Source organism: Solanum lycopersicum, chromosome 1, assembly GCF_036512215.1.
Source record: "Solanum lycopersicum chromosome 1, SLM_r2.1".
NCBI lineage: Eukaryota > Viridiplantae > Streptophyta > Magnoliopsida > Solanales > Solanaceae > Solanum > Solanum lycopersicum.
In genome coordinates this window covers 54,228,758-54,255,775 of record NC_090800.1, presented here as the reverse complement: position 1 = coordinate 54,255,775, position 27,018 = coordinate 54,228,758, and the positions used below count along the sequence as shown (strand labels likewise).

Genomic DNA, 27,018 nt, shown 5'->3' with positions numbered 1-27,018 from the left:
TGGGTACTTTGGTGATTTCTTCTAAATGGTTTTTATGTAACTTTTACTCCCTTTCACCAATCAAAAACAAAACCGTAAATATAGAATCAAAAGCTCTCCCTCTTCTCTAACTTATATGTCCACCCAAATCCTCCATTGAAGAACTTTCAAGATCCCAGTAAGAGGGTCAATTCTTAGAAGTTTCAATCCAAATTTCGTGGGCTTCTCAATACAAAGGTATGGTGACTTTTTATATAAAGTTAGATTTCTCCCTAGAGCCAATTCTTCCCCAAACTCATGGGTTCTTCCATGAAATGGTTTCAAACAAATTGTTATGATTACATTATGGTTTAATTTATGATTTCAAGTTAAAACTCCATGAACCCATCATCCCTATAATGCCTTAATTTTGGCTTGTAAAGTGGGTTTGATAATTGGGATTTTGTATGGATGGAATTGTATTTAGATTGCTTCATAGTATTGATTCTTATTGTTATCTATCTTAATATATTGTGATAAGAATGATGATCGGTAAATTCTCTTGATGCATTGGAAGTTGAATAATAGTGAATTTTGATGTTTGAGAATGGTGAGTTGATTCAATTGCTTATTATAGCATAATTCCTTTTGTATGGTTTGATCCACTTCCAGTGGAGGTGGTTACTTCATGTTCTTATTATGATTGTGATCTTGCTGATTCTTTTGAGGTTAATTAAAGGCTTTTTACGTTGTTATGTGGAAGATGGGCATATTGTAAAGTGGCGATATGATGTTAAGATGAATTGTATGAAGCTATGTCAGATTGTGTATGAAAGCATGTTTCCGCTAAATATTGGTATGTGATGATGATAGACTATGAGGAGTCTCTATATATTGATATGGTGCATTTCTTAGATAGAATTAGTTTTTCATACTTCATACACGAATGAAATTCTAGAGTATGTCTTGAACCAGTAGACCTAAGAATGGTTCCCCTTCTTGATTAGTCTAGAACTCTAAGTGTATGTGAAAGCTTGACTATGAAAATAAGGTTGATAATAAGTCAATCGAATAGAACTCGCATTGTAACCGTTTCTTGAATGAGCTACCCTAATTAACCTTGATCGATAGACCTTTGTGGATCCCTTCTTGGTAGTGGTATTATGAGTCGGTGGGGCTTAGAGATTGTACCTTCTAAGATACTATTATGTGAATGAACATACTCTACGAATACTAAGGCAAAACACTGAGTGGATAAGCTTAAGGTAGTATCTCTACTTGAAGTAAGAGGCTAGAGTAAAAAACGCCTTTTGATATCCCCTAAACCATGTGCCTACATGGGATGTGACCATAGTACTACTTTTGACTAGTAGAACACCTTCCACAGTTTGGGATCTTATGACATTGAATTCCATACCTAGCTAGTGTGTTCTATGGTTGTTAATGTCTTTTCTCATCATGTGGGATGTACACTTTAGCTAAGCAGAGGTTCTACAACGCGTAGTAGTAGAATGTGATGCTCTCTATACATGGAACGAGTAGGATTTTAAGGTACTAGAGTGGGTTCCTAGGTCTTCCAAGACCATTATGTGAAATCCCTTAAATGCATGAATGTCTCTTCTAGTATCTCTATTAATGATTATTGACTTGTTGTGGTTGTGTCAGAAAGTAAATATCCTTATCTTTGGTAGTCTTAAGGACACTTAGGTGTATATTGAAGAGATTTTATGGTAAGTATCTTCATATCTTACTTAAGTGGTCTTATGATAGCCTTAAGTAGAGGGTTTAAATGGTTAAATGGGTTACTTAATGACAATGGTCATATCCTGTGGACTATGGGAGTATTATCTTGTATGTTGATGATTGACTTGTATGATGCATTTTATACTTTATTTATAAGACATTATCAAAATATCAACAAAAGCATATTTCAACTAAAATATCCCCTTTTAGATGATTTCTTGCATGGTCATCTCACTTAGTTCTTAATTGATTTAATTCCATATTTTACTCTATATGTACAAGTGTAGGTTTGGGTCGTTGAAGTCATTCAAAGTACATTTCTCATGATACTTGGATTGGTCTTTCCATTTTTGTGAGTGTTCATGTTCGAGGACACTACACTTATGATTCTATCTTTAGTTTTTTTGTACATTGAGAAACTATGTTGTATTTCCTATTCTAGACTTCTTATATTATGTAAGGGCTAAGTCCCAAATTCTTAATTATTATGTCTATATGGTATTGTGAGACTAGATTTCCCCTTATTTATAAAGACTTCTTTAAAAGTATTGTTGGATTCAATCCTTATGATTTTGTCTAAAAAGTTTTAAATCTTAGCACTATTTTATGAAAAAGCCATGAATGAATGATAAGGGCTTGTAGAGGACCTCCGAGAGGTCGAGTACGCCATTTCACGACTTGGGGGTGTCCCTAGTCTTTTCAAATATGGTGTTACCCACCCTTAAAAGGGTTGTCTTACTTGCGTAATCTAGAAACCCAGACTCAACTAAGGTAGAACATTTCCATCTCATGAGACCTACTTTGGGAACCTGTACTCAACTAGTGCATAAGGTTCTATTGGGAAGCTGGACTCAACTAGCGTAAAAGCTTCCATCTCATATTAAATATCAACTAGGTGCTAAGCATCAATTTCCAAGAAGTACATATTAATTCTTGACTCAAGTTTATATTAATTGAAGTGTGTATTGACACCCAATCAAACATAATTCATATGACAAATCATTAGATTATGAGTGAGAATAGCTTTTTTCCGTCCATGGCAACAATCACTCTCAAAAGTATAAGGCATGTTCCATACTTCATCTCATGAATCATATAGGAAACTCTTACTCAATGCACAACAATATGAAGAAAATCATTCATAAAAACTCACTTTTTTACTAAACATGAATTTCTCAGGAACATGCATAAAATAAGGAAATCATGGAAAACACATATAACACATCTGATCCCCAAAACGAGGAAATTCAAGAGGATCTACTCACCTCAAAATTGAAATGGAGTAGAAGGAAAGAGAAGGATATCGGGAATTCATATCGGCCTCGCCACCTAAGTAGCGCCCTCAACAATGTGATTTATCTATAAAACCATCATGGAAATTGTTTCTTTGTTTCTCAATCTCATGACTTGCCGATTTAGGATATCTACCGTAACCTATTGATATGAAAGACTTCCGTCAACTCCCAACCTGTCTAGGGGAATAATGAATGTCGGATCTCCAATACACTTATTAAGCATAGAAACCTGAAATATCGGATGAATCAAGGCCAACTCATATGTCAACCCCAACTCATAGGTAACCTTCCCAATACGTCTCAAAATTTTGGTATGGTCCTACAAGGCGGTTACTAAGTTTACCTTTCTCGCCTAGTCTCATCAAACCCTTTATGGGTGAGATTTTCAAATAAACACATTCATACACGTCAAACTAGATCCTTTCTTCTCAAATCGTCCTAAAACATTTGTCCACTTTGAGCCGTTCTGAACCTCTCTCTACTAAGACAAACTTTCTCAATGGCTTCGTACACTATATCAAGACCTATCAAGAAACTTCACCTACCTCAAAATAGACAACCGTAGACCTATATGTCCCACTAAAAGTTCTTCAATGGCAACCATACCAATTCTTGTGTGATAACTGTTATTGTTGGAAAACTATAACGGAAAGTGGACGTTCCCAATTATCCTTGAAGCCGCACATTCTCTTAACATATCTTCAAACATTTTGATGGTACACTCCACTTGCCCATATGTTTGGGAATGAAAAGACATACTAAGCTTAACCTTAGTACCAAGCCCTTTTTTGAATGACTTCCAAAAGTGAGAAGTAAATTGAGTACATGATTGGAAACAGTAGGTAAAGGAACTCCATGAAATTTCACCATTTCCTTTATATGCAACATAGAATAGTCTTCAACTTAAAAAAACCTTGACGGGACTAAAGTGCACTGATTTTATCATCTAATCTGAAATTACCTAAAATGAATCATGTTATCTCAAGTTACGGGGTAAACCGATAATTAAGTAAAGTTCACATCTTCCCACTTCACAGTGGGAATACTTATATCTTGGTGCAACCTCGCGACCTTTGATGCTCAACCTTAACTTGTTTATAACTAGTAAATTCGTCTACAAATCCCAAAATATCTTTCTTCATCCCATACCACAAATAGATTTGCAATAGATCACAATACACCCTTGTAGATCGCACGTAAAAAAAAATATCGAGAACTACGAGTCTCCTAAAAATTGTCTCTCTAAAACCATCCCTATTCAGGACAAAATAACCAACCTTTGGTAGGGAAGAACAACATCTCCCACTTGGGAGAAATACTTAAAAAATTTCTTAAGTACCGCCTCTTTCATTCTACCAAAATAGGATCAACGTCTTTGTTACAACCCTCAAAATGAATTAGGCTGAAATAGAGCCTATAGTGTTTTTTTTGAGTTATTAAAGTGCTAAAATGATGATTTTAGCATTAGAAGACAATTTGAGTGTTTTTTTGAGTTATTAAAGTGCTAAAATGATGATTTTAGCATTAGAAGACAATTTGTAGTGTTTGAAAGTCAAACGTATAAGATATTTGGAAACCAGTCGTTGTGTGTGATAGTGCGCCTTTGCACATTTTATGGGTTATTTGGTGTCTAAATTTATTCTAGAGGACTCTAAAACCTAGATGACGATTTTTGGGGTCGAAAAACCAGGGTACGACACCCCAAACACCAGCCTAAGGGTCCTTGTGGAGGACCCAAACTTTGGAAAGAAACTGCCAAAAAGTAGTCCAAAACATTACCATCAAACCACACTTAGTTGTTCCATCGATGCCTCGTTGATTGGGGCGTATATCCTCACTTAGGTGCTGGATCTTATCCCCCAAATGGGGAGTATCTATACCAAATGATGCCTAACAGGATTCCCCGTATATCAAACGACGACCAGTAGATGGCAACCGTTGTTTGACACTTGTAACTTTCTGTAGTGTCTTGGACAAGGTGGGGGTGTTTTGGGAAATTCACCTAAAGTCCTAATTAAGTCCTACGTGGTTATTTTGGGTCTTTTATTGTATATTAATTTAATTAAGACTCTAAACCCTTGACTTAGACCTCATTATTCAAAATTAAAACCTTGAGATCAAAAGAATTTCTCTCTAGACTTTATTAAAGCAAGGAGCTAAGTTCAAGCAAGGATTGGAGTCGTTCATTGATTTCTCAATGAATTTCATTGGAATTATTCAATTGAGTTGTGGTTATTCCATCCTTTATTCTTCTTGTAATCAAGTATCCAAATTAAATGGATTTTCAAAGATGTTCAAAAACATAAAAATCCTATTTTGAATTCTAAGCATGAGTTCTTGCATGAAAAAATGTAGATTGAAGATTTATTAAGTAATTTATGATTATTGGTGGTGAGTTTACCTAATTCATTTGTTTATCATAGAATTGATATAGAATTGTTATTGATTGGTGCGGTCCACTTATGGTGACGGTGTTTGATTGTTATAAATGTAAAGAACATGGCCTTATCGGCATTACTACATGAATTATACTATGATTACGATATAGTATACGTGAAGGTATGAAGTGAAGGTGCTCATGTAATGACTATATGGTCTTCTATGGGTGCCATAATGATATGACTAAATATGTTACTTCTCTAGTTTTTGATATATGATGAAGGATAGGAAGAGCCTATATGGAATGATATTGTTTCTTGCATTGGTAGCCTACTTGGTACTTGTATCGTATTGAATGATTATAGGAATTAAAGTCTAGGATCGGTAGACCTAAAGTAGGTGCCATTCCTTAAATGGATAAATGATGTATTCTAGAATATGTCTTCAACTAGTAGACCTAAGCTTGGTGCCCTTCTTTATGAGTCTAGAACCCTAAGTGAAAGTAAAACCTTGAATAAGAAAAGAATATCGATAATGTAAAGGCTTCAATATGTAACGAAGGTTAAGAATGTAGAACCTTGAATAATTAAAATAAGGTCAAGAATGTAAAACCTTGAATAGGAAATGAAGGTCAAGAATGTGAAACATTGAATATGATAAGAAGGTTAATAAGAGAAGTGAAAGACCGAAATGGTGTCCTTTATGAGTGGAATGATGGACATAGGGGTAGGTTGGCTGGAATAGCATGAAACCATCTTTGAGGAAGTCATAAGATATATCCTAATCGTCCTTAGTTTGAAGCCCTTCCCATCCTTGAAAAAAATATTATGAGTTGGTAGGGCATAGTGATTGTACATTCTCTAACAATCCTAGGGAATGATTTACATTATGAGAACAAAGGAAAAACACTGAGTGAATATGCTTGTGGTAGTAGCTCTACATTAGATGAGAATAGATTACAAAGAAGCTCTTAATATTCCTTAACCATGTGCGAACATGGGATGATTAGTAGTTCTACCGTTGGCAAGTGGAACACCTTCCACGGTGTGGGGTCTTATGACACTTGATTCCATACCTATCTAGAATGGTCTATGTCAGTTAATGTCTATTATCATCATATGGGATATACACTATAGTAATTGGACAAGTTCTACAACGTATAGGTAGTGGAATGGGACGCAATCCATACATTGCAGGATTAGGCATCGAAAATGCTAGGGGAGTTCCCTAGGTCTTCCAAGACCATTATGTGAAGTACTATAATTGTTTTATTGTCTCTTAAAGGACTTAATGAATATTTTTGACTTATTTAATTCATGTTGAATAGAAAGGTTCTTATCTAAGGTAGCTTTAAGGATTTCATAGATACGCTTGAAGAGGGTGTATGGGCGGTCTCTTCATGTCTTACTTAGGTGAGTCTTGGAGTAACCTTGGATTGAGAGTCTAACTGAACAAAAGAGAATAATCTTACTTTGAGAAGTCCTGATAATAACTTAGTTGTGCGTGAAGAAGTTGTATGGGCGCTCTCTTCATATCATACTTAGGTGGGTCTTAGGATAACACTTGGTAGGAGGTTGAAATGCTTATGTGTATTCTAATGATTATGCTGTACCCTATGAATTACATGTATATGTCTTATATATCAATATTGACTTTAAGGTGGTCCGTATACCTTTTTATAAGTTTTCAATCAAAATAGCATGAAAAGTATGTTTTAAATTAAATGTCCATTTTAGCATGGTTTTATTGCATGTTCACTATACTTAGGGAATTCAATGTTCTAATTCCATGTGTTTCTCTATTTCTACAAGTGTAGGTAGCAAGTGAGGATTCTCTTACAAGTTTAAGCTTGGGGAATAACATTCTCTTAAGATTTAAATGTACTCATATGTTCGAGGACATGACTTACGTTTTAGCTTCCCTTTTCAAAAAGACTTTGTAATAGACTATAGTTTCTTTTCAATTTAAGTAAGGTTTGTGACACTAAGATAATATTTATTTGTAGGATGGCTATGAAGAGACTTAGTTCTTTCTTATATTCTATAAATATTTGGACTGTTGTGATATTTTTTAATTCCGCAAAACTTTTCATATATGTGCAATAAATGATATCTAAGGCCTTGTATAAGACTTCCGAGATGTCAAATATTCTATATAACTTCTAGGGTGTACCCTTGGGTTGTTACAAACTTTGTATCAGAGCATAAAGTTATGAAGTAGTCTTTATGATTCAAAGTCTGATAAAAACCATGTCTAGTAGAGTCTTTTTCATCTGTGTGAGTCGTGACACATCTATGAGCGAAAGGCTATAGTATGATAGAAGTTTCACTTTCTTCATTACTCTTGTGTCGTGCCATAGAGTTGAGGTTATAAGTGTATTTTTTCTAATCTCTTCTATTGTGTTATAGTATATGAATACAATAAGGACACCCGTCATGTGAGTTGATGAGGAAGTGGTGAATGAAGGGATTCCTCGCCAAGGTGTTCAAGTGCCTCAAGGTAAACATATCTGTATAGTTGATCAAGGGAATGAGGTTCTGATGGTTCCCCGAACATCACTCATGTAGATATTAGAGGAGCTCTTATTACCCTAACCCGAGGAATGACATCAAGATGTAGATCCTTTTATGAATGCACTTAACAGTATTATGACCTCGAGGTTGAGAGACTTTGTGAGGATGCATCCTCCTACCTTTCTTGGTTCCAACGCGAGAGAGGATCTGCAAGAGTTTGTAGATGGTGTATATAAGGGTTTGAGTGTTATGGGGTGACTTCTAAGGAGAAAGCGGAGTTATCTCCATACCAATTGAGTGAAGTTTCTCACGTGTTGTACACACAATGGAAAGACAATACGATGGTTAAATCAGGTCCTATAGAATGGGAAGAGTTAAAGGAAGACTTCTTAGGAAAGTACTTTCCTCGTGTGAAAAGGGAAGTTATAGTTTAAGATATTATAAACCTTAGGCAAGGTAACATGATGTGGAAGAGTATTCCTTGAAATTTATCATATTGTCTAAGAATGCTCCATTTTTTGCATCTAACCCTAGAGATTAGATGAGTAGGTTTGTGAGTGGTATTGCCGACTTTGTGAAAGAAGAGTGTCGTATGTCCATTACCCATAACGACATGAACCTATCAACACTTATTGTTGATGCACAATCCATTGAAGAGTCCAATTTTAGTAGAATTATAAGTAATTTGAAAAGGGATAGATTCTATGAGAAAAATTGACCTATGTTTGAGTAGAGGACTCCAAATCAAGATGTTCCTACTTATACTAAGCCAACTATGAGAGAGGTGGTGGTTCTAAAGGTGTTGAGCTTAGTTGTTCAACTCATGGGAAGAATGATGTATAGGTGAACATGTAAACATGCTTAACACTATGCTTTTTGAAAATGTTCCATAATTTTGTTTCATGATAAATGTCCATAATGTTCTTAGAAATAATTTTATGAGCATAATGATATATTTGTAGGGAAGTTCCTCATATATAATATGAGAAGGTAGAGTCTTACTACATGATGAGTTGTAGATTTTGTTCCTACATTCTTATTGTGTTTCAAAGTCACTTTATTATGTGGAGTTTTTCCTCCTATCTATGTTGTATTCTGTATGATTTTGTAAGGTTATGAGCTTCTAGGATTATGTCCTTATCTCTTAAGATTTTGAAAGTGTTTCGGTGTCGTTCGAGGATGAATGTTGTTCAAGTTGGGGAGATTGTTTTAACTCTCAAAATGAATTAAGCAAACTAGAGTCTATCATGTGTGCAATGAGCTATTAAAGTGTTAAAATGATGAATACTAGCATTAGAAGTCAGTTTTTAAAGTTTGGATGTCAAATGTCCAAGAACGTCTAAGACGTTTGGAAACTAGTCATTGTGTGTGCTAGTGTGCATTTGCATGTTTTATGTGTGGTTTGGTGTCTAAATTTAAAGGAGAGGACTCCGAAACCTATATAAACATCTTTAGGGTTGAAACGTCGGGGTATAATTATTAAGGACCACTGTAAGTGCCTAGATGAGGATCAAAACTTTGGCAAGAAACTGTCAAAAGGCAGTCCAATCCATACTTAGTGGTTCCATCGACGCACAATCGATTGGGGGAGTAGCTTTAAACATATGTGATGGAGATTAGACCCCAAATTTCCAGTCTCTATCCCAAATGATGCCCAATAATATGTCGCGTCAATCAAACAACGGCCAATAGATGGCAACCATCGTTTTACACCCGCAGAAAGTGGGGGGTGATTTGGGAAATTTACCTAGAGTCCTCATAAAGTCTTATGTCGTTATTTGGGTCTTTTATGGTATATTAAGTTATCTAAGACTCTAAGCCCTAGACATAGACCTCATGATTCAAAATCAATACCCCAAGATAAGAAATAGTTCTCTCTAGACTCCATTATAGCAAGGAGCTATGTTGAAGCTAGGATAGAATTTCTTCATTGATTTATCCATAAATTTTGTTGTACTTCTTAAATTAAGGTATGGTTATTCTATCCTTGATTCTTATTCCATTCAAGGAGCCAATTCAAAAGGATTTTCAAAGATGTTCAAAAACATAGGAATCCTTTTTTAGAATTCTATTCAAAAGTTCTTGAATGAAAAGGTTTAAATTAATGTTTCATGAAGTAATTGATGTTATTTGGTGGTTTTAATATCAAAACTTCCATGAACCCATGTATTCCTTCATATCTAATTTTTAGCTGTATAGTAGGAAAATCGCTCATAACTTTATTGTATTGAATTCACGGTAGATTGTATTGGTGTAACACTCCAAAAGTCGAAGACCTAATATAGAGCATCACATGTTGTTCTAAGTTTTGTAACACTGTTTTAAGACCTAAAATAATGCTTATAAGTCATTTAGGAAGTTTTAGAGTTAGGACGTCAAGAGACGTCCATGACGTTAGGTCAAAATTTCTAGGTACTACTCCCCAAGGACCAACCTAAGTGTCCTTGAGAAGGGCCTTTTCAAAATGACTAAAAGCTGTCAAAAGATGGCAGCCACATACGCTTGCAATCGAAAGAGCAACGGCTGGGGTGACGGGGTGTTGATGGATTTGTAGTACCATACTTATCCACTTTATAAATGTGTCCAAAAATATATGTCTCTGAACATACCTAGGGATGTCCAGTACGGTGGGGGGCAATGCGTGTCGACAGACCTACCGACGGTAGGTTGGGGTCCCGTAAGTCAGGCCTGCATTTTTTTGTTTGAGTTTAAGTTGTTTCATTTATTAACTTAGTTGGTTAGTTCGTTAATTAAGGCTTAAGGTAGGTCTAATTCAGTTAATTAAAGACTTATTTAATGTCCTAAGCCTAATTAAACTAACTCAACTTCTACAATTCCCAAACAATCAGTCGACCTTCATTCTTTGTTCTCTCTCCCCAAGGAAGACTCCTTTTTTTTATGGAATAAAGTTGTTTTATTTATTTCCTATAATCCTTTAACCTATGAGATTCCTTCCCCCAAAGGGTTCATCCAAATTAATTTCAAAAAGATGATATGAACATGGTTTTCTTTCTAAACTGAACTTGATCTTTCAAATTGTATTATTCCTGATTTATAATGATTATTATGGTTATATTATGATGTATTATTTTTAAATTATGTTAGTTCTTGGTGTTGATCCCAGTATGTTGAAGAGTTGAATTGACCCCAATTCCCTAACCCTAGGTTATAAATTCATGTTGAATTGATTAGGATTGATACAATTGAATTAATGGTTGTTTTAATTACTATAATAATGATGCTATCACACCTATGGATCAATTAATTTGGTCGTTTTATGGTAAGACCATGGATAAAGGCTTTGAAGGAGAATTGGTAAGACTTTGTGATCTTGAACCTTAACTTCAATTGTAGTGGCTTCTACTTGGTTGTGAAGTTCAATTAAAGCATATCTTGTGATTGTATTAAGTAGGTGTTAGTATGATGATGCAAGTTAAATATATTGATTGTGTTAGTTATGAGATTATTATGTAATGATATAAGGTTGATTGTGAATTGCCTATGAACCTTATTATGACATAATGATGATAATGTGTTAATCTAACATAAAAGGGTTGAATTGAAAGGATTTTATCATGCATACCTATTGAGCTAATAACTATGAAAATACAAGGGATTAGTCTCCTATGACCGATCCTAAGTTATATATCCTAAGATATTATTGTTAAAGAATGACTTAAAGACATTTCAAAAGGGACTCGAGCTTAGCACCGAGCGAACTAGTAGTGACAAGTGTCCCTTCCAAAGAAGGCGAAGTAGGTTCACTATTGTACTTATAAGGTAGACACTATAATTCAATGGCCTCAAGAGGGTCTCAAGTATATCTCCTAGTTCTTGAACTATGTTGCCCCTATAGGAATACTATCTAGTAGACCCACCTAAAATGCTATGTTCATGTTTTGGTACTACCTTGGCAAGTAGTCCACCTTCTTTCGGTGTAGGGTTTCATGACAGCGGATTCCACATTTAGCTTATATGGTCTATGTCGGTAAAGTCAAGTGTTCTCTAAAGTATAATAAAGTAATAAACTGAACATTAACTATGATGACTTAAGGGGTTTGATTTTGTCTACGTACGGGTGTGGGACTCTACCCGTACATTGTACTAGTTGGCCTTGAGATAAGTCCTAGAACGTTTTTCTTATCCTTCATAAAGTAAATGTTATGTATATGTTAACTTTACATGTTGATGATAATATAGGATGTTAGTTTCGTATAAACGTGCTATTTGTCTATGTTGCTAAATATGATGATGACTACTCTAGATACTATGTTATCTGAGGTTAGGCATTTCTTATGATCTTTTGTTTGGTTTAATTTTTTTGGTAAGGTTATGGGGTTTTACTTGGTCATTGAAATTTTAAACTTTACGGTGGGTTATGAATAAGATTCTCAAATAAATTGTAATGTTATGAACCCTTATACATGCTTTGTTGTTATAACATGATGTTGGAGTTGTTTCGTTTATGTACTCAAATATGGTATTATACATGTTGACTTGGTTATACTTGATTATGGTTGTCTTTTATTATGTAGTGTTGTCTCAAGGAATATGTGATTATTGGCTTATATGGATTCTTGGTTATGCATAAGGCTTTCCAAAGTAACTTAGCATGGTTTTTAACAAATGTCCTCTTTAGCATGATTTCATTTGTTTTATGTGCCTGTTTCCATACTTAGTACAAGTGGTGTACTAACCCAGATTTTTATATTTCTACAATTATGTATGTTCCGGCTGTTGAGCTTCTAGAGGTCCATTTAAAGATAACATGGATTCTTATTCTCAAATTTTCGTAGGTCCTCACCATTCCCGGGCGATGCCACTATCTAGCTAGTTTAATTTGTTATAGTCTAAAGACATTTAGCTTTTTTCTCTTTAATTTGAATATTATTATTGTATAAGCCTATATGTGGATTTTGTTGTAAGGAAGTATGGGCTAGACCTGAATGTTGGACTCGTTCTAGATTGTTTAAATGTGAGACATCCCTATTAGATTATATTTGTATATTGTGTGCATCTTAAAAATTAGAAGCCTATGTAAGCTTCTTATGTAAGGAGATCTATGTAAACACTCTATGTATATATATGATGTGTAAGAGAGAGGTCTATGCAAACCTCACTTTAGAGATGTATATGAAAATTTTTAATTTTTTTCACTTTTTAATCTATGAAATATATTGACTAATGCTAAGAGGCTAGTCTTACTAGTCCCCGAGGATAACGATGCCAATTACGTCTAGGCGGTGCTCCCCGGTCGTGCCAAACTTGGAATCAGAGCCAGGTTAAATATTCGTAGGATCGATGTCTCACTAGACCACATCTATGAAGATGCTTATTCATAATTGTGAAGGGCGCCACACTTATGAATGAGAGACTTTTTGATGCTTAGAAAATTCTCATCCTCATGTATTCCTAAGTCGTGCCTCTAGAGTCTTACTTTATGTGTTCTTTAAACCTAAACATTTTATTGTGGCTATTGGTATGAATACTAGAAGGGCAGCCGTAAGAAGGGCCGAAGAAGACCTTGCTATTTCGGGAGCTCTTGACGACCTAGCTCCTCCACAAGACAAACATGTTCTTCCACTTGAGCAAGTTCCTGTGGGTGATAAGGTTTCGGTCATTCCTCCACCTATGACCGACGGAAAGATAAGGGCGGATTTTCTCAATTTGGCCTAAACCATGACTTCTCAAGCTAATGTCGTCACTTCTCAAGGTCAAGATATGATGACTCAAGTGAATCGGGAAGCTTGACCACGTATGCCTCCACATGCTAGCCCTATGGCTTCTCATTTGAGAGACTTTAAAAGGATGAACACTCTTATGTTCTTTGGGTCAAAAGCAGGTGAAAACCCCAAAGATTTTATTGATGAGGTCTACAAGATCTAATTTTCTATGGGTGTGACTACGAGTGAAAAGGCCGAGTTGGCCGCCTATCAACTCAAATATGTGGCTCAAGCTTGGTACACTATGGAGAGATAATAAAGTGCAAAGAGGTGGTCTAGTGACAAAGGATATCTTCAAGACGACCTTCCTTCAAAGGTTCTTTCCTAGAGAGTTGAGGGAAGGTAAGGCGGAATAATTTATCAACATTCATCAAAGATGTATGAGTGTACTTGATTACTCCTTAAAGCTTACTAAATTGTATAAGTATGCTCCATCTTTGGTGTCTAACCCAAGGAATAAGATGAGTCATTTTCTCAGGGGAGTGTACAATTACTTGGAAGAAGAATGTCATTTGGCTATGCTTCATGATAATATGAATATATATCGTCTAATGACTCTTGCAAAACAAGTCTAAGAAAGTATACTAAGGAGGAAGGATAGAGTGTCGAAGAGAGTCAACTCTTTATAAAGTGGTTCTTCAAAGGGAAGGTTGGAAATTCAAGATAAGCCTATAATTAAAAAGAGGTTCTCCAATAAACTCCATTCTAAATTTACCTGGGCTCATGATCATAGGGTGTCTAACCTTATGTCTCAAAAGGGAAGACGTACTAGTTCACTAAGAATGAAGCCTACTTGCGGAATGTGTGTCAATAAACATAAAGTAAATGGCTAGTTTGGATGGGCAATTTCTACGAGTTTTGAAAAAGTGTTCACAAGGTTATAGATTGGCCTAATGTGAAGGGGCAAGACAAGGGCAGTGAGCAAGCTCAAGCAAGTGGTTCTAATGTTTATGCTCCAAGAAAGAATCGCTTTTATGTTCTCTGCTCTAGGGGTGAATAAGAAAATTCTCCTGATGTTATGACCATTATGTTACAAGTTTTCTCTATAAATGTTTATGATTTACTTGATCCGGGTGCTACATTCATTACTTCTTTGGTATCTAGAAAGTTTGATATTTTTCCCGATATCTTTAATAAACCTTTTATGGTGACAAACCCCAGTAGGTGATTCGATGGTTGCAAAAAGGGTATATAGAAATTGTCCTATAACGATTCCCAATAGAGTTACCCATGTCACAATAGTAGAACTTGATATAGTTGATTTTGATGTCATTTAGGGAATGGATTGGTTGCATGCTTGTTTGGCTTCCATTGATTGTAGGATAAGAGTTGTCAAGTTTAATTTTTCTAATGAACCTATCTTAGAGTGGGAGGGGGAAATTCTTTTCCAAGAGATTGTATTATTTCTTGTCTAAAGGCTTGGAAGATGATCTCTAAGATGTGTTTATACCAAAATGTAAGAGTCAAAGATTTAGACTCTAAAACTCCTCCCATTGAGTTAGTCCCCGTAGTAAGGGAATTTCAGAGGTCTTTCCAAATGATATTCCCGAAATTCCTCTTAACGTGATATTGATTTTGTTACTGACTTATTTTTGGGTATAAACCCCATTTGAATTCCTCTTTATCAAATGACACCGTCCGAATTGAAAGATTTGAATGCTCAACTCAAAGACTTGCTTGAAAAAGCTTTCATTCGACCTAGTATTTCTCCATGGGGTGCTCCTGTGTTTTTTGTGAAGAAGAATGATGAGTCTATTAGGATGTGTATTGATTACCATCAACTCAATAAAGTCCCTATAAAGAATAAGCATCCTCTTTCGAGGATTGATTAGTTATTTGATCAACTTCAACAGGTGAATTACTTTTAGAAGATTGATTTGAAGTGGGGTTATCACCAACTTAGAGTGAGAGGTAAACATATCCCCAAAATGGTATTTCAAACTATATATAGTCACTATGAGTTCTTAGTGATGTTGTTCGGTCTCACAAATGCCCCCGCCACTTTTATGGACCCAATGAATCGGGTGTTCTTAAACTACCTAGATATCTTTGTGATTGTACTCATAGATGATATCTTGGTGTATCAAAAAAATGAGAGTGATCATATGGTTCATTTGAGAGTGATGTTACAAGTCTTGAAGGAACACCAACTATTTGCTAAGTATAGAAAGTGTGAGTGTTGGTGAAGATCGGTGGCGTTTCTAGATCATATCATATCTAGTGAGAGTGTAGAGGTTCATGCAAAGAAAAGTGAAGCGGTTTGAAATTGGCCTTGAACTTGTGCTCCAACCGATATAAGAAGTTTCTTGGGTCTTGCCGGGTACTACAAGAGGTTTGTGGATGGTTTTACGTTTATTGTATCTCCCTTGACTACTTTGACTCAAAATAATGTTAAATTTGAGTGGTCGGAGGCTTGTGAAAGAAGCTTCAAAATTTTGAATGATAGGCTTATAACTGCTCCGGTGTTGACTTTACCAAAGGGTACACAAGAGTTTTTGTTTATATTGTGATGCATCCCGATTGGGATTGGGTTGTGTGATTATGCAACATGGGAAGGTTATAGCCTTTGACTCCAGGGAACTCAAGGTTCATGAGAGTACCCAAGTCATGATGTTAAGTTAGTAGTCATGGTGTTTTTCTTAAAATATGGAGGCATTACCTATATGGTTTTCATGTTGATGTGTATGCTGACTACAAGAGTCTTGAATACGTGTTTACTCAAAAGGAGTTGAATCTCAAACAATGAAGGTGCTTGGAATTGTTGAAAGATTACGACATGACTGTTCTCTACCACCCTGGAAAGGCCAATCTTGTTCCGGATGCTCTGAGTCGTATGACCATGGGTAGTGTGTCTCATGTGGAAGAAGACAAGGAAGACTTAGTGAAATATGTTTATAGGTTGGATCGTTTGGGTGTTAGATTGGAAGATTTTCCTGATGGTGGTTTTATAGTCCAATCTAACTCCGAATCATCTTTGGTAGTTGAGGTGAAGTCAAAGCAACAAGTTGATCCATAACTGATGGAGTTAAAGGAATCGGTTCTTGGCAAACTAAATGAGTCATTCTCCTTACGGTGGGATGGTGTTTTGAGGTACCAAGAGAGCTTCTATGTTCACAATGTGGATGACTTGAGAAATCGGATCCTAAAGGAAGCTCATGGTTTCGGTTATTCATTTCATCCATGTTCTACTAAGACTTATCATGACCTGAGAGATGTATTTTGGTGGGATGGCTTGAAAACAGACAAAGCGGAATTTGTTGCAAAGTGTCCAAAATGCGAACAAGTGAAATCCAAGAACCTAAATCCAAGTGGCTTACATCAAGGTATACAAGTTCCCACTTGGAAGTGGGAAGACATTATATGGAATTTTTAATGGGTTTTCCTCGTACACAAATGCAAAATTACTCTATATGGGTGGTTATAGATAGATTGACAAAATCCGCTCACTTTATCCCTGTTAACTCTACTTATTTGGGAGAGAGTATGCAAGAATATATATCAATGAGATTGTGAGTCTTAATGGGATCCCTTTATCCATCATTTTTGATAGAGGTGTTCAATTTACTTCTTAGTTTTGGAGGTCGTTTCTAAAAGGGTTAGGTACACAAATGAAGCTCAGCAACGCTTTTCATCCCTAAATAGATAGTCAAGCAGTACGTACTATTCTAACCCTCGAGAATATGCTTAGATTTTGTGCAATTAACTTCAGGGGATGTTGGGATGACCACCTGCATTTTGTTGAGTTCTCTTATTACAATGGTTACCACTCGACTATATCCATGGTTCCATTTGAGTCTTTATATGGTAGGAGATGTAGGTCTCCGGTTTTGTTGTTTCATATTGGCCGGTCTTCACTCTTTTGTCAAGAATTGATATATAATAGTTTGGAGAAAGTTCATATGATAATGAACCAATTGAAAACAACCTATAGCTGGCAAAAGTCTTATGCCGACAATAGGAGAACAGACTTAAAATTTTAAAAAGATGATAACGTGTGTTTGAAAATTTCTCCCATGAAAGGGGTAATGAGGTCTGGTAATAAAGGGAAACTTAGTCCTCCGCGATGTGGGTCCATATGAAAAATTTCAAAGGTTTGGCAAGGTTGCATACGAGTTGAGATTACCTAGTGAGTTATCATCAACTCACCCGGTATTCCATGTCTCCATGCTTAAAAAGTGCCTCGCTTACCCCGAGTCCATTCTTCCCATTGAAGGTCTAGGTGTGGATGAGAACCTATTTAATGAAAAGGTTACAGTGGAAAACCTTGATAGACAAGTGAAGAAGTTTAGGAACAAGGTGGTTGCCTCCGTAAAGGTGATATGGAGGAACCACCTAGTTGAGGGAGAATCATGGGAGCTCGAGGCTGACATGAAGTCCCATTATCATCATTTATTTGCTAACTGAGGTTAGTTGTTCCTATTTATAAAGAATTTATTGAGTAAATTTGAATTTTACTTATTTTCTAAAGATGTGAATAATTATGGTAAAACTTTGTGCTAAATTGAGTTTTCATTGTAAAATGCTCTCTTGCTTTAGTTGCATGTACTTGTGTATTTGGTATGTTGCCTTAATAAAGTAATATTAAGCATGTTGATATGTTTTGTAAAGCGTTTTAGCATAAGTAACTCTTTGTATTATGTAAAGCTAATGTTGATGTTGAGAAGGAAATTTTTCATGTTTTGACATTGAGCTCATATATGTAGTAATTGATGTTTTGAGTTTGTCACATCAGGAGAGCACCCCATAGACGTAACTGGCGTCGTCATCACCCTCATCAAAGACTAAGAATAACCTTCTAGCTTATATCATTAGATTAATAGGTTAAAAATGCGGAAAATTTAAATTTTTTTATTTTCTTCAATATTGAGGTTTACATAGACCTCGCGCTTACACATAATATACATATATATCAGTAGTTTACTTTAGACTCCTCCCAATAGGAAGAACTACATAGGCTTCTACTTTTATTTCACATATATAGTATAGGAACATACTCTCATAGGAAGTCTATAATATGTCTCATATTAGAACCATCTGAAATGAGTACAACAGTTGAGGCTTAACCCATACTTCATTACAACCAAGAGCCTCGTATAGGCTTATATAACAATCGTCTCTAACTAAAAAGGAAAGAACTAGAAGTCTTATAACTAGATTAACATCAATAGCTTTATAGTGGCATCGTCCTCAGAAGGTGAGGACCTACCAAACAGTGGGGGAATATTCAAGTAGTCTTCAAACGCCATCTATATGCTGAGCTGCCGGACCCTACATTTTGTAGTAAACATAACACATGGGTTAGTACATACTTCTACTAAGTATGAGTACATGCACACAAAACAAGTGTTATCATGCTAAAAAGGACATTTCATCAAGACATGATGATTACTTTGAAAAGCCTTATACATATCCAAGAACCCATACAAACCAATTAACACATAATTGTTAAGTTAAGTCCGTATACAACACAAGACCAACATCATCATGTATAGTCAAGTGAACATATATAAGAAATCATAACGTCATAATTTAATCAAGACCCTTACCATAACCCATCATTTATCCTACAAGTGCGATGACGAAATAATCCCCATAACCCTACTCAATCAAGTATACCAAAAAAAGGACAATAAGCAAAGCCTAACTTCACATAACATAGCATCAGGAATAATCCTCCTAATACTTTAGCAACATAGACCAACGACATGTTCATGAGTTAAACTAACACCATAAAGGATCATGACATGTAAAGTCAATATATACATAATAGTCAGTTTATAAGACCATAAAAAACGTAAGAACAACCTCCTAAGGCTTCCCTGAAGTCAAACTAGTGCAAGGCATAGGTAGAGTCCTATACCCCTACCTAGGCTAAGTCAAGCCTCTTAAGTCTACCTAGTAAGTGTTTACTTATTTACATCATTTTACTTTCGAGAACACTTTCCTTAACCGACATAGAGCACAAGATTGATGTTTGGAATGCGGTGTTGTAAAACCCTACACCGATGGAAGTTGGTGTACCGGCCAAAGTATGACCAAACATGAACATAACATCTAGATGGATCCACTAGCTAGTATTCCTATCGTGAAAACATAGCTTATGGAGCTTTGGGGATGTCATGGAAACATCACTCTATGCCATTTTTGGAGTATATTGCTATCGACCCCATAAGAACAATGGTGAACCCTACCTTTCCTTCTTGGGAAGGCACCACCCTTCACCTACAAGTTCACTCGGTGCTAAGCTAGAGTCTCTTTTCAAATGTCTTTGAGACTTTATTAATCATCATAAATTAATTTAGGTCATAGGGTCAATCTCTTATATAATCATTATTATAGCTTAATAGGAATTGCATGAGTATTATTCTTTCATTACAATTCACACATGTTAGGTTAGCACATTTACATAATCACATTACGGTAAGGCACATAAGTATATCATCACCATCCTTATTTCATTACATCTTAGCCAACAAATCACAAGCCATAAATCAAGACATTCCAATTCAACATCATACCAATAGTAAGCAACCTTATCATAAGTATACTTCAATACAACTTCATAACTAAACACAAGTAATCATAATTGAAATAAAGGATTGAGATCAAAAGACTTACCCTAATCTTCTTCAAAAGACATCACAAAGGTTTTACCATTAATCATACAACTTCACCAAAAAATGGGTGTAATATCATCAAAAAATAGTAATTAACATAATAATAAAATCACTTACATCATCACTATCCTAATTAACTTCAATTCATAACCTAGGGTTAGGGGGGAAAGGGTTCATCATGAATTCATCAAGAAATATATCCAATCCCAAAAATATGTTACCTTAGGTAGCCATTAATGAATTAGATAGATAAAGCAAGTCTAACAATCAATACATTGATCAATTTCCATCAATTCATAAGCAACATCCATGATTTGGAGAATTTGGGGAATGGACATTAGCTACATGAAGTTCCATTAATTAAAATCAATTAACCAACAACATAAACTTAATTAGTCATAGGAAATCACAACTAATAATAATTAACCATCAAATTGAAGTTTAGAAGAAAACCCATTAGAATAGAAAAACCCTTAAAATTGGGTGTTTTAGAAATTAACTTTCAGAGGACTTCTTGGTGAAATGAATTCCAAAAGTGAATAACACATACCTTAATCAAAATTAATCCACGAAATTCACTTGAAATCTAGAGTAATTGGTTTTCTTCTTCAAGATTTGTTCTTTCGTCAATGGAGGTTCAATAGAGAGAGAGAGACAGTAGAGAGAGGTGAAGTCTTTTGGGTTTTGATTTTGGGGATTTGATTTGAGTGAGGAAAATTTAAGGAAAACTGATATGAAATCAATATATGGACCGCCCATGAAATACGTAAAATACCTCTCACCTAAGTTGACCCTTTAATGAAGTCAAACTTGAATTCCAAATTTTTAGATTAGGTCGAGGAAGAAGTCCGCGATACGGAGGTTCTCCCTCATGATTTTGAAAAAAAATTCAAGAAAATAGAGTCTGCGACCTGTACACCACACATACTTGAAATTTGACTAAAGGAAATCCAAGTCCGCTAGGAAGACATGTTTCTCCTATGTGTAATTTGGTTGTTGCTTTGGCAGCTTGCCAAGCCATGTTTGGGGTCCTTTCCTGGACCCCTAAGGCAACCATTGTGTGGTCGTACATGGGAGTTTTCACTCTATATACTAGTTTTTACATTTTTAAATTCATTTTATAAGTTTTTGACCTCATAAAATAATTCTAAAACCTCCCAAAACCTAACGACGTTTTATTAGTTAAATTAGCTAGCTTCCGAACGTCATGGATGTTTCTTGATGTATTGACTTAAAAAATTTCTGAATGTTCTATTAAAATTATTTTAGACCTTATGACAGTGTTACTAACCTTATATGAAGATGTGAGGCTCTAGTTAAGGTCATAAACATTCAGAGTGTTACAGAATTGTTATGTGTAACTACATGTAATTAGGTGGATTGTATTTGTAACTCATGTTGATTGTGTATATTAATGTTTTGGATTCTAGTATTGAGTATGTCGTTTCCCTTAAAAAATAATTAGACTCTTTCGAGGACGAATGTTCCTAAGGGGGGGGGGATAATGTAACACTTACAAAGTCAAAGACCTAATCTAGAGCCTATCATTTTGGTCTAAGGTTGGTAAAAATTATGATCTAAAATAACTTTTACAATTCTTTTGGGATGTTTTAGATTTAATACATCAACAGACGTCCCTGACATCCCGAGATTTGTGAAAGACGTGCTAGTGTGCCTTAGCCTATTTCACGGGATTTTAGGAGTAAAAATTTGATGAAATTTGGTTGAAAGGTGTTAAACATGTATTCGAATGTGTTTACGGTCGAATCATTTTATTATGACTCCCCAAGGATCACCCTAAGTTTCCTTGAGGAGGGCCCATTTGAAATGGCTAAAAGTTGTCAAAAGATAGTAGCCACCTATGCTAGCAATCGAGGGAGAGTCTCCTGGGTGACGAGGAATCAATGGATCCATAGTCTCATACTTATAAACTTACCAAATTTATCAAAAAATACAAATGTATTAACTTACCTATGGATGTGCAGATTGGTGGGGGCAAGGGGCATCGACTAACCTACCGACCATAGGTCGGGGTCTCGTAAGTCAGCCCTGTATTTTTATATTTGTTTGTAAGTTGGTTCATTTAATATGTTAGTTGATTAGTAATTTAATATATAGTTAATTAAGGACTTTCATAAACATATAATCCTAATTAAACTAACCCAACTCCCACAACTCCCACTCAAATCACTCGACCTTCTCTCTACTTCTTGTCTCCCAAGGAAGACTCCATAGATGCACAAGGTAAAACGGTTCTAGGGAAGAAACAAATTCACTTTCCTCAATATATATTAAATGATTAATAATGAATTGGAACATTTTACATTTGCGATTCATTTGCCCAAAGGGTTCTTCCAAATTGATTTCCAAGAGATGATATGAACATAGGTTTTCTTTCTAATTTGAAATTGATCTTTCAAATTGTATTTTTCTTGATTTCTTATGATTATTATGTTTATATTATGATATATTACTTTCAAATTATTGTAGTTATTGATGTTATACCCAGTATGTAGAAGAGGTGATGAATTGACTCCAATTCTCTAACCCTAGGTTATGAACTCACGTTGAATTGATTAGGATTGATGCAATTGAATTAGTTCTTGTGTTAATAAATATTATAATAATTCTATTACACCTACTGATAGATTAATTTGGTCTGTTGATGGTAAGATCATGGATGATGGCTTTTGAAGGAGAATTGTTAAGACTCTATGTTCTTGAACCTTTACTTCAATTGTGATGCCTCGTACTTGGTGATGTATTTCAATTGAAGCATATCTTTTGGTTGGATTATGTAGATGTTGGTATGATGATTCAATTGAAATATATTGATTATGATTAATATTTAATGATATATGGTTGGTTGTGAATTACCTATGTGCCTAATTATGACATGATGATGATAATGTGTTAATCTCACATATGAAGGTTGTATAAACGAATGTTCTCATGTAATTCTTATTGAGATAATCACTATGAATATATTAGGAGTCAGTATCCTATGAACTATTCTAAGTTTTGATTGTTTTAGAATGAGTTAAAGACATTTCAAAAGGGAATCTAACTTAGCACCGGGTGAACTACTAGTGAGGAGTCTCCCTTCCCAGGTATGGGAGGTAGGTTCGCTATTGTACTTACGAGGTAGAGACTACAACGTAATGCCATAAAGAGGGTCTCAGGTATATCTCCTAGTTCTTAAACTATTCCCCCCCCATAGGAATACTATCTAGCAGACCCACCTGAAATGCTATGTTCATTTTTGGTACTACCTTAGCAAGTAGTCCACCTTCTTTCGGTGTAGGGTTTTATAACAGCGGATTACACATTTACCTCATGTTGTCTATGTCAGTTAAGGAAAATGATCCCAAAATTAAAATGAAGTAATAAAGTGAACACAAACTAGGGTGACTTATGGGGTTTGACTTAGTCTAGGTAGAGTTATGAGAGTCTACCTATACATTACACTAGTTAGCCTTGATAGAAGTCCTAGAAGATTTTTATTATGTCTCATAAAGTAAATATTATGAATATGTTGACTTTACATGTTGATGATCCTATATGATATTAGTTTCATTTATGAACATGTTATTCCTATACATTGTTAAATATGATGACTACTCTTGATACTATGTTATGTGAGGTTAGGCATTGCTTATGATCTTTTGTTTGGTTTACCTGGTTGGGTAAGGTTATAGGGTTTTACTTGGTCATTGAACTTTTAAACTTTACGGTGGGTTATGATTAAGGGTCTTGCATATGTTGTAATGTTATGAAAACTTATACATGCTTTATTGTTATATAATGATGTTGAAGTTGTTTCAGTTATGTACTCAAATATGCTATTGTACATGTTGACTTAGTTATTGTTGATGATTTTTGTCTTGTATTTTATATGATCTTGTCTCAAAGTAATATGTGATTTTTGGATTATATGGGTTTTTGGTTGTGCCTAAGGCTTTTCAAAGTAACTTAGCATGGTTTGGAACAAATATACCTTTTAGGATGATTACAAATGTTTTATGTGTATGTTTCCATACTTAGTACAACTGGTGTAGTAACCCATATTTCTATGTTTCTACAATTATGTAGGTTTCAGCCGTTGAGCTTCTAGAAGGCCATTTGAACATAACTTGAATTCTTATTCTCCAATTTTGGTAGGTTTGCACAATTCTGAGGGCAATTCCACTATCTAGCTAGTTGAAGTTGCTACAGTCTAAAGACATTTAATTTCCTTCTCTTTCATTTGAAGACTATGATTGTATATGTCTATATGTGGCTTTTGTTTTAATGAAGTATGGGTTATGCGCGAAAGTTGTACTCGTTCTAGATTGTTTAAATGTGAGACATCCTTAATATCTATGTAAGCTTCCTGTGTGTGGAGTTTATGTAAACTCCCTATTTATATATATGATGTGTAAGCGAGAGGTCCATGTAAATCTCACTATATAAATGTATACGAAAAGCTTCCATTTTCTGCGTTTTTTATCCTATGAAATGTAATGACTAATCCTAAGAGGCTAATCTTAGTCCTTTTCGAGGAAGATGGCACCAGTTATGTTTAGGGGTTGCTTGCTGTCGTGACAATTGGTCTATTGAATTATGAAATGATCCATCTTAGAATTGTTCATATGTTGCCTTATAATGTTGATATATATATTGAGCATTTTTGGATCATTGATATAGGTTAATTGTTGGAAAGGATAAGGAATGAAGATGATGGCTAGGGGAAGGTGAAGAGTTGAACCAATTCCTTTGTTTAAAAAAGAATTGATATTAAATTGTTATTTATTGGTATGGTCCACGTATGGTGGTGTTGTTTAATTGTTATATATGTCATTAACATTGCCTTGTCGACATTATTAAGTGAATTATGGTATGATCATGATACATTATATGTGAAGGTATAAAGTGAAGGTGCTCATTTGATGTCTATATGATCTTCTATGGGTGCTATAACGATATAATTGAATATGCTTCCTCTCTAGTTGTTGATATATGATGAAGGATTAGGAAGAGACTCTATAGAATGATGTTGTATGTTGTATTTGTAGACTTTTTTGCCTACTTGGTACTTGTATTGTATTGAATTAGTATAGGAAAGAAACTCTAGGATTGATAGACCTTGAGTATGTTACTTTCCTTGAATTACTAAATAATGTATTCAAGAATATGTCTTGAACCGGTAGGCCTAAGCTTGGTGCCCCATCTTGATGAGTTTAACACCGTAAGTGAAAGTAAAACCTTGAATAAGAAATTAAGGTTAATAATGTAAAGCCTTAAATATGCAAAGAATGTAAAGAATGTAGAACCTTGAAAATGAAAAGAAGGTCAAAATGTAAAACCTTGAATAAGAAAAGAAGGTCAAGAATGTCAACCTTTTAACATGATAAGAAAATTAATATGATGTCTTGAAGTGAAGGACTGTAATAGTGTCCTTATTAAGTAATGATGGACTTAAGGGTAGGTTGGATGGAACGACAGAAAGCCATCTGTAAGGAAGTCATAAGAGTTATCCTAATAGTCCTTAGATGGCAGCCCTAGTGGACCCATCCTTGGAAGAAAAACTAGTATGAGTTTGTAGGGCATGGTGATGGTACCTTCTCTAATACATTGAATTATTTAATCAATGAGAATAAAGGTAAATCACTGAGTGAATATGCTTGTGGTAGTATCACTACTTTAGATGAGACTTGAGTACAAATAAACCATTGATATTCCTTAACCATGTGACTACATGGGATGATTACTAGTTCTACCTTTTGAAAGTGGAACACCTCCCATGGTATGAGATATTATGACACCGGACTCCATACCTAGACAGTGTGGCTTATGTCGGTTAATGCCTATTCTCATCATATGGGATGTACACTCCAATCATTGGAAAGGTTCTGTAACGTCTAGTTAGGGCAATGGGATGATATCTATAATTTGCAATAGTAGGCTTTAAGGATGCTAGGTGAGTTCCCTAGGTCTTCCAAGACCATTATGTGAAGTCCTTTGATTGTTTGATGTCTCTTAAATGACTTAATGAATATTTTTGACTTAGTTAATGCATGTTTAATAGAAAGGTTCTTATCTATGCTACCTTTAAGGATTGCTTAGGTAGCCTTGAAGAGAGTGTATGGGTGGTCTCCTCATGTCTTACTTAAGTGAGTCTTAGTGTAATTTGAGGTGGAGAGTCTGAATTATGAAAAGAGAATAATCTTACTTTGGAAAGTCTTGAAAATCACTTAGGTGTGTTTGAAGTGGTTGTATGGGCGGTCTCTTCGTATCTTACTTAGGTGGATCTTAGGGTAACCCTTGGAAGGAGGTTTAAATGCTTAAGTTTATTCTAATGATTATAGTTGTAATATATGAATATGTCTTATATGTGAATATTGATTTGAAGGTGATCCATATAATTGTTTTATGGGGTTTTTATCAGATTAGCATGAAAAGTATGTATCAAAGTAAATGTACGTTTTAGCATGGCTTTCTTGCATGTTCACTATACTTAGTGCATTCAATGTGCTAATTACATATGTTTCTTTATTTCTACAAGTGTAGGTGGAAATTGAGGATTCACTTAAAAGCTGAAGCTTGGGAAATAACATTCATTAATATTGGTATGTCCTCATATGTTTGAGGACATGGCTTATGTTTTAGTATCCCTTTCCAAAAAGACTTTGTAATCGACTATAGTTTCTTTTGAATTGTTGTAAGGGTTGTGACCCTAAGATAGTATATGTGTCAAAGATTTCTATGACGAGGCTTAGATCTTTCTTATATTTTACAAATATTTGGACTA

At 35.1% G+C, this 27,018-nt stretch overlaps 1 long non-coding RNA gene across 1 annotated transcript; it reads left to right on the top strand.

Annotated features, from left to right (window-relative positions):
- Positions 1-86: 86 nt before the first annotated feature.
- Positions 87-27,018, top strand: LOC109119889 (uncharacterized). The gene is made up of 4 exons (XR_003245008.2): positions 87-216; positions 24,321-24,385; positions 24,915-24,961; positions 26,778-27,018. It is a non-coding gene; the product is annotated as an uncharacterized lncRNA (long non-coding RNA).